The sequence below is a fragment of the Macaca nemestrina genome, chromosome 11 (assembly GCF_043159975.1).
Source record: "Macaca nemestrina isolate mMacNem1 chromosome 11, mMacNem.hap1, whole genome shotgun sequence".
Taxonomy (NCBI): Eukaryota; Metazoa; Chordata; class Mammalia; order Primates; family Cercopithecidae; genus Macaca; species Macaca nemestrina.
In genome coordinates this window covers 91597235-91610624 of record NC_092135.1, presented here as the reverse complement: position 1 = coordinate 91610624, position 13390 = coordinate 91597235, and positions in this window count along the sequence as shown.

Here is a 13390-nt window from a genome sequence, read left to right as displayed (position 1 = left end):
AAAGTGTAGCAACTTTGCAGGCAACTGAAGTTAGTTTGTTATCAATTAAACATGGATTCTTATAACTCTAAGATATTTTATGTAAGGTTCATGGCAACCCCAAAGAAATAGTCCCCAGCAAATACACAAAAGATACGGAGAAGAAATAAAAGCCTACCACTACAATAAATCAGCAAATTACATAGGAAGACAGCAAGGGAGGAAGAAAGGAACAAATGAGTAACAAAGCTGAAAAGGATTCTCGAAAAGGCAATAGTGGGTTCTTACCTATCAATATTTCTTTAAATGTAAATTTAAATTATCCTGTCAGAGACACAGAGTGTCTGAATCCATAGAAAGCCAACATGTAACAATATGCCATCTAGAAAAGACTTCCTTCATCTTTAACGACACACTTAAGCTGAAAGTGAAGAGATAGAGATATTCCAAGCAAATGGTAACAAAAATTGAGAAAGTGTGGCTATACTTATATTTGACAGAATGGTCTTTCAGTCAAAATCTGTCACAAGAGACAGAGAAAGTCATAAATATGTTAAAGGGCTTAATTCATCAAGAAGATATAAGAATTGCAAATATATATGCATCCAACATGAGAACACCTAACTATATAAAGCAATTATTGAAAGAACTGAACCAGGAAATAAACAGCAATACAATAATAATAGTAGACTTTGAAACCCCACTTTCAAATGTGGATAATCATCCAGACACAAAATCAGAAAGGAGACAGCAGGCTTAAATAACACTACTGACCAAGTGAACCTAACAGACTTATACAGAACATCTCAATCAACAGTAGCAGAATACAAATTCTCAAGCTCACATAGAATATTCTCCAAAATAGATCATGTGTTAGATAAAAAAAAAATTCCAACACAATTTACAAGATTGGAATAATGTAATATCAAGTGTCCTTTCCAACTATAATGGTACATAAATAGAAATCAATAAAAGAAAGAAAATTGTAAAATTCGGAATATGTGGAAATTAAATACTACATTCCGAACAACCAATGAATCAATCAAAAGAGAATCAAAAGTACCTTGAGAAATGTGAAAACGGAAATACAGCATGCCAAAACTCATGTTTAAATTGTTAAAAAGAGTTATTTCTACAAGAGAAATTTTTAGCAATAAATACCTACATTGGAAAAAAAAATATTAAAGGGAAAATCTAAATTTATGTCTCAAGATACTAGAAAAAAAGGAACAAACTAAACGCTAAGTTAGCGTAAGAAAGAAAATAATGAGAATCAGATCAGAAATAAATGGAATAGAGACTAGAAAGACAATTTTAAAATGTCAATAAAATGAAGAGTTTATTTGAAAAGATAAATAAAATTGACAAGCTTTTAGCTAAACAAACAAACAAAAAACCACAAGAGGACATAAATAATAAAATTGTAACGTAAATAACATTACAACTGATACCACAGAAATACAAAGAGAATATAGATGAATGGATGAACAATTATAAGAGACTGAGGTGAACAATAAGAGACTACAAATGAACAATTGTACACCAGCAAGTTGAACAATCTAGAGGAAATGAATAAATTCCTAAAAACACACAGCCTACCAAGACTACCCCATAAAAAATAGAATACCTGAATAGATGAATAAGGAATAATGGGATTGAAACAGAATTAAAAACACCCAATAAAGATAAACCCAGGATCAGATTTCACAGATGATGACTTTTTTCAAAATTTAAAGAGGAATTAATACCAATCCTTCTCAAAGTCTTCCAATAAATTGAAGAGGATGGAATACATCCAAACTCATTTTGCAAGGCCAAAATTAACCTTATACCAAAGCCATACAAGGACAGTACAAAAAAATTAAATTGCAGGCTAATATTCCTGACAGACACATATATAAAATATCCTTAACAAAATACTAGTAAACCAAATTAAACAGCACATTAGAAGGACTATTCACTACGTTCAAATGATATGTGTCAACATATGCAAATCAATAACATAATAAGCCACCTTATCAGAATAAATAATGAATGTCATATGATCTTCCCAATACATGCAAAAAAAAAAATTGACAATATTCAACATCACTTGGTGATTAGGTATCAAGAGAATATACCTCAACAAAATAAGGGCCATATATAAAAAGCATACAAGTAACATTATAATCAATGGTGTAAAGATGAAAACGTTTTCCCTGAGATTAGGAACTAGACAAAGGTGCCCAATCTTAACACGTCTATTAAACATAATACTGAAAGTCCTAGACAGAGCAATTAGACAAGAAAAAAATTGCATCCAAAGCAGAATGGAAGAAATTAAATTGTTTCTGATTGCAGATGACATGATCTTACATTTAGAAAACTCTAAAGACTGTACCAAAATATAATACCACCGATAATCTAGTTTAGTAATGTTACAGGATACAAAATCAACATAAAAAAATATTAGCTGCTTTTCCATATACTAACAACAAACTACCTAAAAAGGAAATTGAGGAAACAGTCCCATTTATAATAAGAAACAATTCCATACTTAGTAATAAATTACATACTTGGTAATAAATTAGCCAAGGAACAGAAAGATTGGTTCATTAGTTAATCTATGCATTGACTAAAAGGCATTAATGAAAGAAAGTGAAGAAGACCACCAATAAATGAAAAAATAATATCCAATAGTCTCAGATTCAAAAAATTAATATTGTTAAAATGTCTACACCCTCATAGTAATCTGTAGACTCAAAGGAATCCTTACCAATATTCCCATGTCATTTTTCACAGAAACAGAAAAAGTCAATTGTAAAATCTTATGGAACTACAAAAGACCTCAAATAGCAAAAGCAATATCGAGAAAAATGAACAAAACTGGAGGCATTACATCTCTTGTAATTTCATAGTACAAAGCTATAGCAAAGCTACAGTAATTGAAACAGTATGGACCTGGCATAAAAAGAGACACATATACAAATAGAACAGATTAGAGAACCCAGAAATTAACCTAGGCACATATGGCCAACTAATTTTTGACAAGGTTTCTAAGAACACACAAACAGTAATGTATACTCATCATTAAATGATGTTGAAAAACCTGGAAGTGCACATCCAGAAGAATGAAATTAGGTGATTACCTTACAAAAATTATATTGAAATTAATTAAAGGCTTAAATTTAAGACCCGAAACCATAAAATACCTAGAAAAAAAGAATAAACTTGACCTTGGTGGTGCCAATGGTTTTTTGGAAGTGACACCAAAGTATTGGCAATGAAAGCAAAAATAAACAAGTGAGGCATATTAAACTAAAAAGCTTCTTCGCAGCACAGGAAATAATCATTAAAATGAAAAGGCAGCCTTTGGAATGAGAAAAAAATTATAAATCATATATATGTTAACAGGTTAATATCCAGACCAAATAAATTCATACAAATAGCAACTAACAACAACAAATAGGCAAAGGGCATGAATAGACATTTTTTCAGAGATGACATACAAATGTCTAACAGTTATATGAAAAGGTGCTCAACATCACTAATCATGGAAATGCAGATAAATACCATGAGATATCACCTCACACCTCTTAGAATGACTATAATCAAAAGACAAGAGATAAGTGTTTACTGGGGTATAGAGAAACGTATCCCTTGTACATTCTTGATGAGTGCAAATTATAAATTGGTAGAGCAATTATGAAAAAGAGTATGAAAATTCCTCAAAAAATTTAAATGGAAGTTCCTTATTATCCAGTAATTCCAATTCTAGGCATATATACAAGAAAAATCAATCTCTAAAGAGATATCTGCATTCCTATGTTCATTGCAGCATTATTCACAATAACCAAGTTATACAAACAACTTGAGTGTCCATTGACAGATGAATGGTTAAACAAAATTTGGTATAATTTTGGTAATTATTTGATATGATTTTGGAAAATTTGATACACACACACACACACACACACAGGCACGCACATACTCCAGAATGTTATTCAACCATAAAAAGCAAGGAAAACCTAACATTTGTGAAAAAATGGATGAAGCTGGAGAACATTATGCTAAATGCAAGACACAGACAGAAAGAAAGAGAAATACTATATGATTTCACTTTTATGTAAAATCCAAAAACAAGTGAGGCATATTAAACTAAAAAGCTTCATACATGTACGTTGAACTCATACAGCTAGAGAGTTAAATATTGATTGCCAGGTGGGGTCGATGGATGTCGATTCAAAGAGTACATTTAAGTTATAACATAATTAAATTCTGGGCATCTAAGATACAGTATCATGACTATGGTTAATAACATGATAGTGTTTATTTGAAATTTACTAAGAGAGTAGATCTTAAGAGATCACACTACTATAAAAAGGGTATCTATGTGAGGTGATGGATGTATTAATTAGTCCGGTTTTGGTAATCATTCCATAATGCATTATGTGTGTGTGTGTGTATATATAACAAATTATCATGTTGTACACTTTAAATATATACAATATTTATTTTTCTGTTATAACTTTATTAACCTGGCAAAATACAGTTACATATGTTTTTAAATGTGAATGTTATTAAAATATTTTGCATTTTTCTTATGATTATTTCTGTAATATTCATAGACAAAGTTCATTCATTTTCTGATTTCAAAAATTAATACATTTCTATTTTAAAACGTAACAGTTTTCATCAATTTTACAATCATTTATAACATAAAGTGTTTTAATCAAACTGATAATTTACTTAGGAGAGTGGAATACACTTTGCATGTACATACTAACAGGAAAACTGATGAACGTAATGTGTTCTCCTCGAAGTTTCGTTAGATTTTGGGAAGAGTGCCCTAATGCTATTGGTTATAACTTTGTGTCTTGAACAAAGAACTTATAGAACAATAAAGGAAGTTATAATCGCAGAGCTAGTTAAGTCAGAAACAAGTGCAATAGAAATGCCTTGTGAGCTTTTTCTGTTCAATGAAAGCACAGTTCCTTCAGTAAGTGAGATTAGAGAGTGTTTTATTTTAAATTTATCTTTTCAACAAATATTCTGTATTAACAGCCATACATTTCTCTTGAGAAAGGTTAGTTGGCATGATAGAGTTGAATTTTGCTTCTCATTGAATAAGAAAGATAATAAAAAGGATTGTTAGGAAGATTGAAAGAGTTGCAATTCACTATTGTTATGAAAATTCTAAATGGAAATTTCATAACTAAGAAGCATACTGTATGCTTCTTAGTCACTGTTTGAAACACTCTGAATACAAGAGAATGTCCCCGCTATAACAGAGCTGACCAATTAGTGGGAAGAGAGACGTATTGAGAGGCAAAACCATGTTAAAAAAAAAAAAAAAAAAAAAGAGCTTTAAAAAAATCTATATGCACAGTATATTAATGGATCAAATAGATACCTGATTTATTTGGCTTAGGATATGGAAACTGTGCAAAAAATTAGAATCTAAATTGAATTAGATTATTCAATAATCATAATAGCAGTGCAGATTTACGAAGGGTGGGATTGGGAATGTAGGGATAGGCAATGAATCATTACAGGCAGTAGCTGAATTATGGGAAAGACGTAAAAAGGATCTCTTCTTAAACTGCAAGTAGTTTAGACTGTTCAAGCTGCGTGTGTATATGGAAGGAAGAGTAACAGGGAGATTTTAAAACAAGGTTGCAGTGGGGAGCGGTGAGCAACTTACTCCTGTAAATTGTGATCTATCGGGCCAGTTCTTCCCTCACATTTGTCAGTTCCCTCTCTAGTCCCAAACACAAGGAGTAGATATGTTTCCCTCTCTAATTATAACTTCCATTTCATGATGCAGCCTTCGATTTAAAAACATTAGTAAAATAGAGTGAATGAAACTAAGATGTTAGGAACAGTAAATGTATTATAGTAAAGGGCAAAGGTTGACCAATAAATATACTGGTTGACAAACAGTGAGGTACAGAAAAAAAGAATAAATCATTTTCTTATAGTTTCTAACATAAATTTTTATAAATCAAAACTGTCAATTTATTGAGTATCCTTCCAACACAGTACATTAAGGATCACCTCCATATTTTTGCACATGATTCTTTTCTCTTTTATTTTTACACTAGATGTTGCTTACATATATTCTCCAGGGATAGTAAATACATGCCACATATGCTTTCATAACTTTCTCCCATATCCTAGAATACTTTTCTATCACAACCTGGAATTATTTCCTTCTGAAAATGTAAGTGACCATGGAATACTCCACGTATTTGGCAGTTTCTAGTAATGATTACAATTGGTATGAGAGATAAAGTCTAATTGTTAACTTTTTAGAAGGCTGTTAACTTACCATTTTTAGAATGAAATCGAAAACATCCCGCTCTCCATTTTTTTTGACTTATATAAGCAGTACCTCTGCTTTGAGTCCCCTTTCAAGTTGAACGATTCCAGTTGATATACATTCTATGATTTTTCTCCATTATTGTTGCTCTAACAGAGTCATGTACTGTAACACATAATTATTTTCTAATATATTTTATATAAAACAAATAATATGTTTCCTTTCAGCATATTATACAGTTTGCCTCTTGGCTACCTCATGCCTAGCAAAGTGTTGTGACAGATATAAATAAGATAATAGTTATCTTTTGATTACTATTTTGATTATTTGATGCATATAAATGTTATATACACCATTTATGCTTTTTAAAGAAAAGCGCACATAGAGAAAAAATAAAAGTTTAAGTTTCATTAAATTAAAACATATGACATGAATTTTTAAAATGCAGTGAAAGAAATCATCTCAAGTCATTGTCCTAAAGCTACAGAAACATAAAAATAAAATTTATGTTAACCAGTTATATAACATTTAAATCAACAACAGCAAAACAAACTATTTTTTTGAGTACAGATAAACTCTCATTAGAAAATAAAACTCTGTATTAACAGCCATACATTTCTCTTGAGAAAGGTTAGTTGGCATGATAGAGTTGAATTTTGCTTCTCATTGAATAAGAAAGATAATAAAAAGGATTGTTAGGAAGATTGAAAGAGTTGCAATTCACTATTGTTATGAAAATTCTAAATGGAAATCTAATTTTTAGAATCAGAATTGGAGGTTTATCAAATACAAGAACAGTATTCAGTAAATAACATTTCCCGAGTCCGATACTTATCAATGTATCCCTACAAGCTCTTTTCCTCGTAGAGCTGCCTTATCTACCAAACTGTTTTCTCTTTCAACTATAGGCTTTGTGTGCAGTGCTGCTCTCCAAACTAAACACTCCCAACTGCCAAGGACTACGGCCCAGGATATCCCATGCCAGGCAGGGGCTTTCTATGTTCTGGCTCACTTCATTGCTGTTTTTTATCTTTTGAAGATAAAGTAAAATCTCGTGTGTTTTGATATTCTTTTCTAAAAGATTTTTGTGGATACGTAGTAGGTGTATGTATTTATGGAGTACATGAGATGCTTTGACATAGGCATGAAAGATGAAATAAGCAGATCCTGGAGAATGGGGTATCCATCCCCATAAACATTTACTGTTTGAGATACAAACAATCCAATTACATTCTTTAAAATGGACGACTAAGTTATTATTAACTATAGTAACTCCATTGTGCTATCAAACAGTAGGTCTTATTCATTCTAACTTTTTGGCACCCATTAACCATCCCCACTTTAACCCCAGCCCCTCACTACACTTCCCAGCCTCTAGTAATCATCCTTCTACTCACTATGTTAATAAGTTAAATTGTTTTGATTTTTAGATCCTATAATTAAGTGAGAATATATGATATTTGTTTTTCTGTGTCTGGCTTATTTCACTTAACACAATGATTTCCAGTTCTATCCATGTCGTTGCAAATGATTGGAGTTCATTCTTTTTATAGCTAGATTGTGCTCCATTGTGTATATGTAACACATTTTCTTTATCCATTCATCTGTTGATAAACACTTAGATTGCTTCCAATTGTAAATAGAGCTGCAACAAACATAGGAGTGCAGATATCTCTGACACACTGATTTCCTTCCTTTTGAGTAAATAGTCAGCAGTGGAATTGCTGGATAGCACTGTAGCTCTATTTTTAGTTTTTGAGGAACCTCCAAGCTGTTCTCCACACTTGTCGTACTAATTTACATTCCCACCAATAGTGTACAAGGGTTCCCTTTTCTCCACATTTTCCCCAGCATTTTTATTGCCTGTCTTTTGGATGTAAGTCATTTTAGCTGGGGTGAGATGATATCTCATTGTTCTTCTGATTTGCAATTCTCTGATGATCATTGATGTTGAACACCTTTTCAGATGCCTGTTTGCCATTTGTATGTCTTCTTTTGAGAACTGACTATTCACATCTTTTGCCATTTTTTGATTGAATTATTAGATTTTTCCAATACTGTTATCTCCTTATATATTCTTAATTATTAATCTTTTGTCAAATGGGTATTTGCAAATTTTTTTTTCTCATTTTGTGGGTTGTCTCTTCACTTTGTTCATTGTACCCTTTGCTGTATAGAAGCATTTTAACTTGATGTGATCCCTTTTTCCATTTTACTTTCGTTGCCTGTGCTTGTGAGGTATTGCTCAAGAATTTTTGCCCAGACCAGTGTCATGGAAATTCTATCAAATATCAAAGACAACAATGTTGTCTTGCAGTTTTATTCTGAAGTCTTAGATTTAAGTATTTAGTCCATTTTGATGTGATTTTTGTAGATTACAAAAGATAGTGATGTAGTTTCATTATTTTGTATATGGATATCTAGCTTTCCCAGCACCATTTACTGAAAAGATTGTGTTTCTCTCACTGTGAATGTTCTTGGCACCTTTGTCAAAATTGAGTTCACTGTTGATGTGTAGATTTGTTCTACACAAATCTGGGTTATCTATCCTGCTCCATTTGTCTATGCATCTGTTTTCATGCCAGTATCATGCTGTTTTGGTTACTATACCTCTATAATATAACTTGAAATCAGGTAAGGTGATTCCTCCACTTTTTTTCATTTTGCTCAGGATAGCAATGGCTATTTTGGGTCTTTTGTGGTTCCATACACATTTTAGATCTTTTTTTGATTTCTGTAAAAAATGTAATTGATATTCTGATAGAAATTGCATTGAATCTGTAGATGGCTTTGAGTTGTGTGAGCATTTTAGCAATATTGAGTGTTCCAATCCATGTACATGGAATTTCTTTTTTTTATGTGTCCTTCAATTACCTTCATTGGTGTTTTATAGTTTTCATTATAGAGATCTTTCCTGTCCTTGGTTAGGTTAATTCCTTGAGGTTTAATTTTATTTGTGGCTATTGTATACAGGGTTATCTTTTTATTTCTTTTTCACCTTATTTTCTGTTGGCATATAGAAATGCTATTGATTTTTGTATGTTGATTTTATATCCTACAATTTTGCTAAATTTGTCAATCAGTTCTAAATAATTTTCCCATGGAGTCCTTAGGTTTTTCCAAATGTAGGATCATGTCATCAGCCAACAAGGATAATTTAACTTCTTATTTTCTAATTTGGATGCCCTTTATATCTTCTCTTGTGTAATTGCTCTATCTAGGAATTCTAGTACTATGTTGAATAAAAGTGGTGACAGTGGCCATCTTTGTCATGTTCCAGATCTTAGAGGAAAGGTTTTCAGTTTCTCTCCATCCGATATGATACTACCTGTGGGCCTGTCATATATGGCTTTTATTATGTTGAGCTATGTTCTTTCTATTTCTAATTTTTTTTTGACAGTTTCTATCATTAAGAGATGTTGAATTTTATCAAATACCTTTTCATCATCAATTAAAATGATTGTATGTTTTTATCCTTCATTCCATTGACTTGATGTGTCATGTTGATTGATTTGTGCATGATGAACCATTCTTGTATCCCAAGGATAAATTTGGTCACAATAAATGATTTTTCTGATTTATTGTTGAATTCAGTTTGCTAGTATTTTATTGAAAATGTTTGCATTAATATTCATCAGAGATATTGGCCTGTAGTATTATTTTATTGATGGGTCTTTGTCAGGTTTGGTATCAGGGTAATACTGGCCTCTTAGAATGAGTTTAGAAATATTCCCTCCTCTATTTTTAGAAATAGTTTGAGTATAATTGGTATTATTTATTCTTTAAATATTTGATAGAATTCAGCTGTGAAGCCCTCAAGTCCTGGGGTTTTCTTCACTGCCAGACTTTTTATTACAGTTTCACTCTTGTTATTTGTTATTGGACTGTTCAATTAAGTTCAATCTTGATAAGTTGTATAGAACCTAGAAGTTTTTCCATTTTTTCTAGATTTTCCAATTTATTGACATATAGTTGTCCATAGTAGTCACTAATGATCCCTTGAATATTTGCTCCACCAGTTGTAAATTATCCTTTTTAATTTCTGGTTTTATTTACTGAGACCTTCTCTCTTTTTCTCTCAGTCTGGCTAAAGGTATGTCAATTTTGTTTGTCTTTTTTAAAGAACAACTTTTTGTTATATTTATTTTTGTATTTTTCCTTTCATTTTAATTTCATTAAGTTCTTCTCCGATCTTTGCTATTTATTTTCTTCTACTAGTTTTGGGTTTGGTTTGCTCTTGCCATTCTAGTTCTTTAATATGCAACATTAGTTTATTTATTTGAAGTCTGTTCCCTTTTCTGATGTAGCACTTATGGCAATAAACTTCCCTGTGAGTACTGCTTTTGCAGTATCCCATAGGTTTTTTTATGTTGTTTTCCTATTACCATTTGTTTCAAAAAAAGTATCAATTATCTTCTTAATTTCTTCAATGAACCACTGATGATTTAGGAGAATTTTTTTTAATTTCTATGTATATGTATAGCTTCCAAGATTCCTCTTGTTATTAATTTCCAGTTTTATTTCATTGTTATCAGATAAGATTCTTGATATTACTTTAATTTTTTTAATGTTTTAAGAATTGTTTTGTGACCTAACATATGGTCTGCCCTTGAGAATGATTCATGTGCTGAGGAAGAGAATGTGTATTTTATTCTGCAGCTGTTGGACGAAATGTTCCATAAATATCTATTATAATAGATCCATTTGGTCTATAATATAGATTGAGTCCAGTGTTTCTTTGTTGATTTTCTATCTGGAAATCTGTCCAATACTGAAAGTAGGCTTTTGAAGTCTACAGCTATTATTGTACTGGGGTCTATCTCTCTTTAGCTCTAATAATATTTGCTTTATATATCCAGGTGCTACAGTGTTGGTTGCGTATATATTTAAAATTGTTATGTCCTCTTGCTTAATTTACCCCTCTATCAATATATAATGGCTTTCTTTGTCTCTTTTTATAGTTTTTGTCTTATAATCTATTTTGTCTGATGTTTAAGTATAGCTACTCTTGCTCACTTTTAGGTTTCCATAGGCATGACATATTTTTCTATCCCTTTATTTTTAGTCTATGTGTGTCTTTATAGGTGAAGTGGGTTTCTTGTAAGCAACAGATGAATGGATCTTGTTTTTTATCCATTCAACCAGTCTATATCTTTTGATTGTAGAGGTTGGTTCATTTACATTTAATGTTATTATTGATATCTAAGGACTTATTCCTGCCATTTTGTCACTTGTTTTCTGGTTGTTTTGTGGTCTTCTTTTCCTTGTTTCTTTCCTTTCTGCTTTCCTCTAGTGAAGGTAATTTTTCTGTGTTGATACAATTTAGTTTCTTGCTTTTCATTTTTTTTTTTTGTATTTATTGTATGGTTTTTTGATTTGAGATTACCATGAAGCTTGCAAATACTATCTTATAACTGATCATTTCAAACAGATAATAACTTAACATTATTTGCATAAACAAAAATAAAACTAATAAAAAATATATGCCTTAACCTTGTTCCCCTGCCTTTTAACTTTTATTGTTTCTGTTTATATCTTATTGTGTTGACTACGACTTGAAAAGTTGTAGTTTTTAAAATTTTTTTTCATCATTTAGTCTTTTTTACTTAGGATAAGAGTAGGTTACACACTACAGTACGGTGTTATAATATTCTGTGTTTTTCTGTGTGCTTACTATTACTAGTGAGTTTTGTACCTTCTGGTGATTATTTATTGATTAATAATATACTTTTTCTTTCTGATTCAAGTACTCCTTTTAGCATTTCTTGTAGAAAGGTCTTGGTATGAATGAAATTTCTCAGCTTTTGTTTGTCTGACAATGTCTTTATTTCTTCTCCATGTTTGAAGAATATTTTCACTGTATACACTAGTCTACAGTAAAAGTTGTTTTTCACCCTCCAGCTCTTTATATATGTCATTACACTCTCTCCTATCCTATAAAGTTTCCAATAAAAAGTCTGCTTCCAGACATATTGAAGCTCCACTATATGTTATTTGTTTCATTTCTCTTGCTGCTTTTAGGTTCCTTTCTTTATCCTTGAACTTCAAAAGTTTGATTTTTAAATTTCTTGAGTTAGTCTTCTTTTGGTTAAATCTGCTTGATATCCTATAACCTTCTTTTCCTTGGATACTGATACCTCTCTCTGGATTTGGGATGTTCATGTTATTATCCCTTTGAATACACTTTCTACTCTTATATCCTTCTCTACCTCATCTCGAAGACCAATAACACTTTTTGTCTTTTGGGGTTTTCTTTTGAGACAGAGTCTCGCTCTGTCACCCAGACTAGAGTGCAGTGGTGTGATCTCGACTCACTGCAACTTCTGCCTCCTGGGTTCAAGTGATTCTCCTGCCTCAGGCTCCTGAGAATCTGGGATTACAGGCGCCCACACCACACTTGACTAATTTTTACATTTTTAGTAGAGATGGGGTTTCACCCTGTTGGCCAGACTGGTCTTGAACTCCTGACCTCAAGCAGTCCGCCTGTCTCAGCCTCCCAAAGTGTTGGGATTACAGGTGTGAGCCATCGCACCCTGCCCAATAAACCCTTAGATTTGCCCTTTTGAGGCTATTTTCTAGATCCTATAGGCATGCTTCATTGTTTTATTATTTTTCTTGTCTTTTCTGACTGTGTATTTTCAAATAGCCTGTCTTCAAACTCACTAATTCTTCTGCTCGATCAGTTCTGCCATTAAACAACTCTGATGCATATTTCAGTATGCCATTTGCATTTTTCACCTCCAGAATTTCTGCTTGATTTTTTTTTTAGATAGTTTCACTCTGTCACCTGAGTTGGAGTGCAGTGGTGTGATCTCAACTCACTTCAACCTCTAACTCTCCAGCTCAAACAGTCCTCCTGCCTCAGCTTCCCAGTAGCTAGGACTACAAGTGCAAACAACCACACTCAGCTAATTTTGTGTGTGTGTGTGTGTGTGTGTGTGTGTGTATTTTTGTAGAGTCGGGGTTATGCCACGTTGCCCTGGCTGGTCTCAAATCCCTGGTCACAGCAGTCCACCTGCCTCAATCTCTCAAAGTGCTGGGATTACAAGCATGAGCCACTGTGCCTGGCCAACTCTTTCTGATTATTTCAGTCTGTTTATTAAATTTATC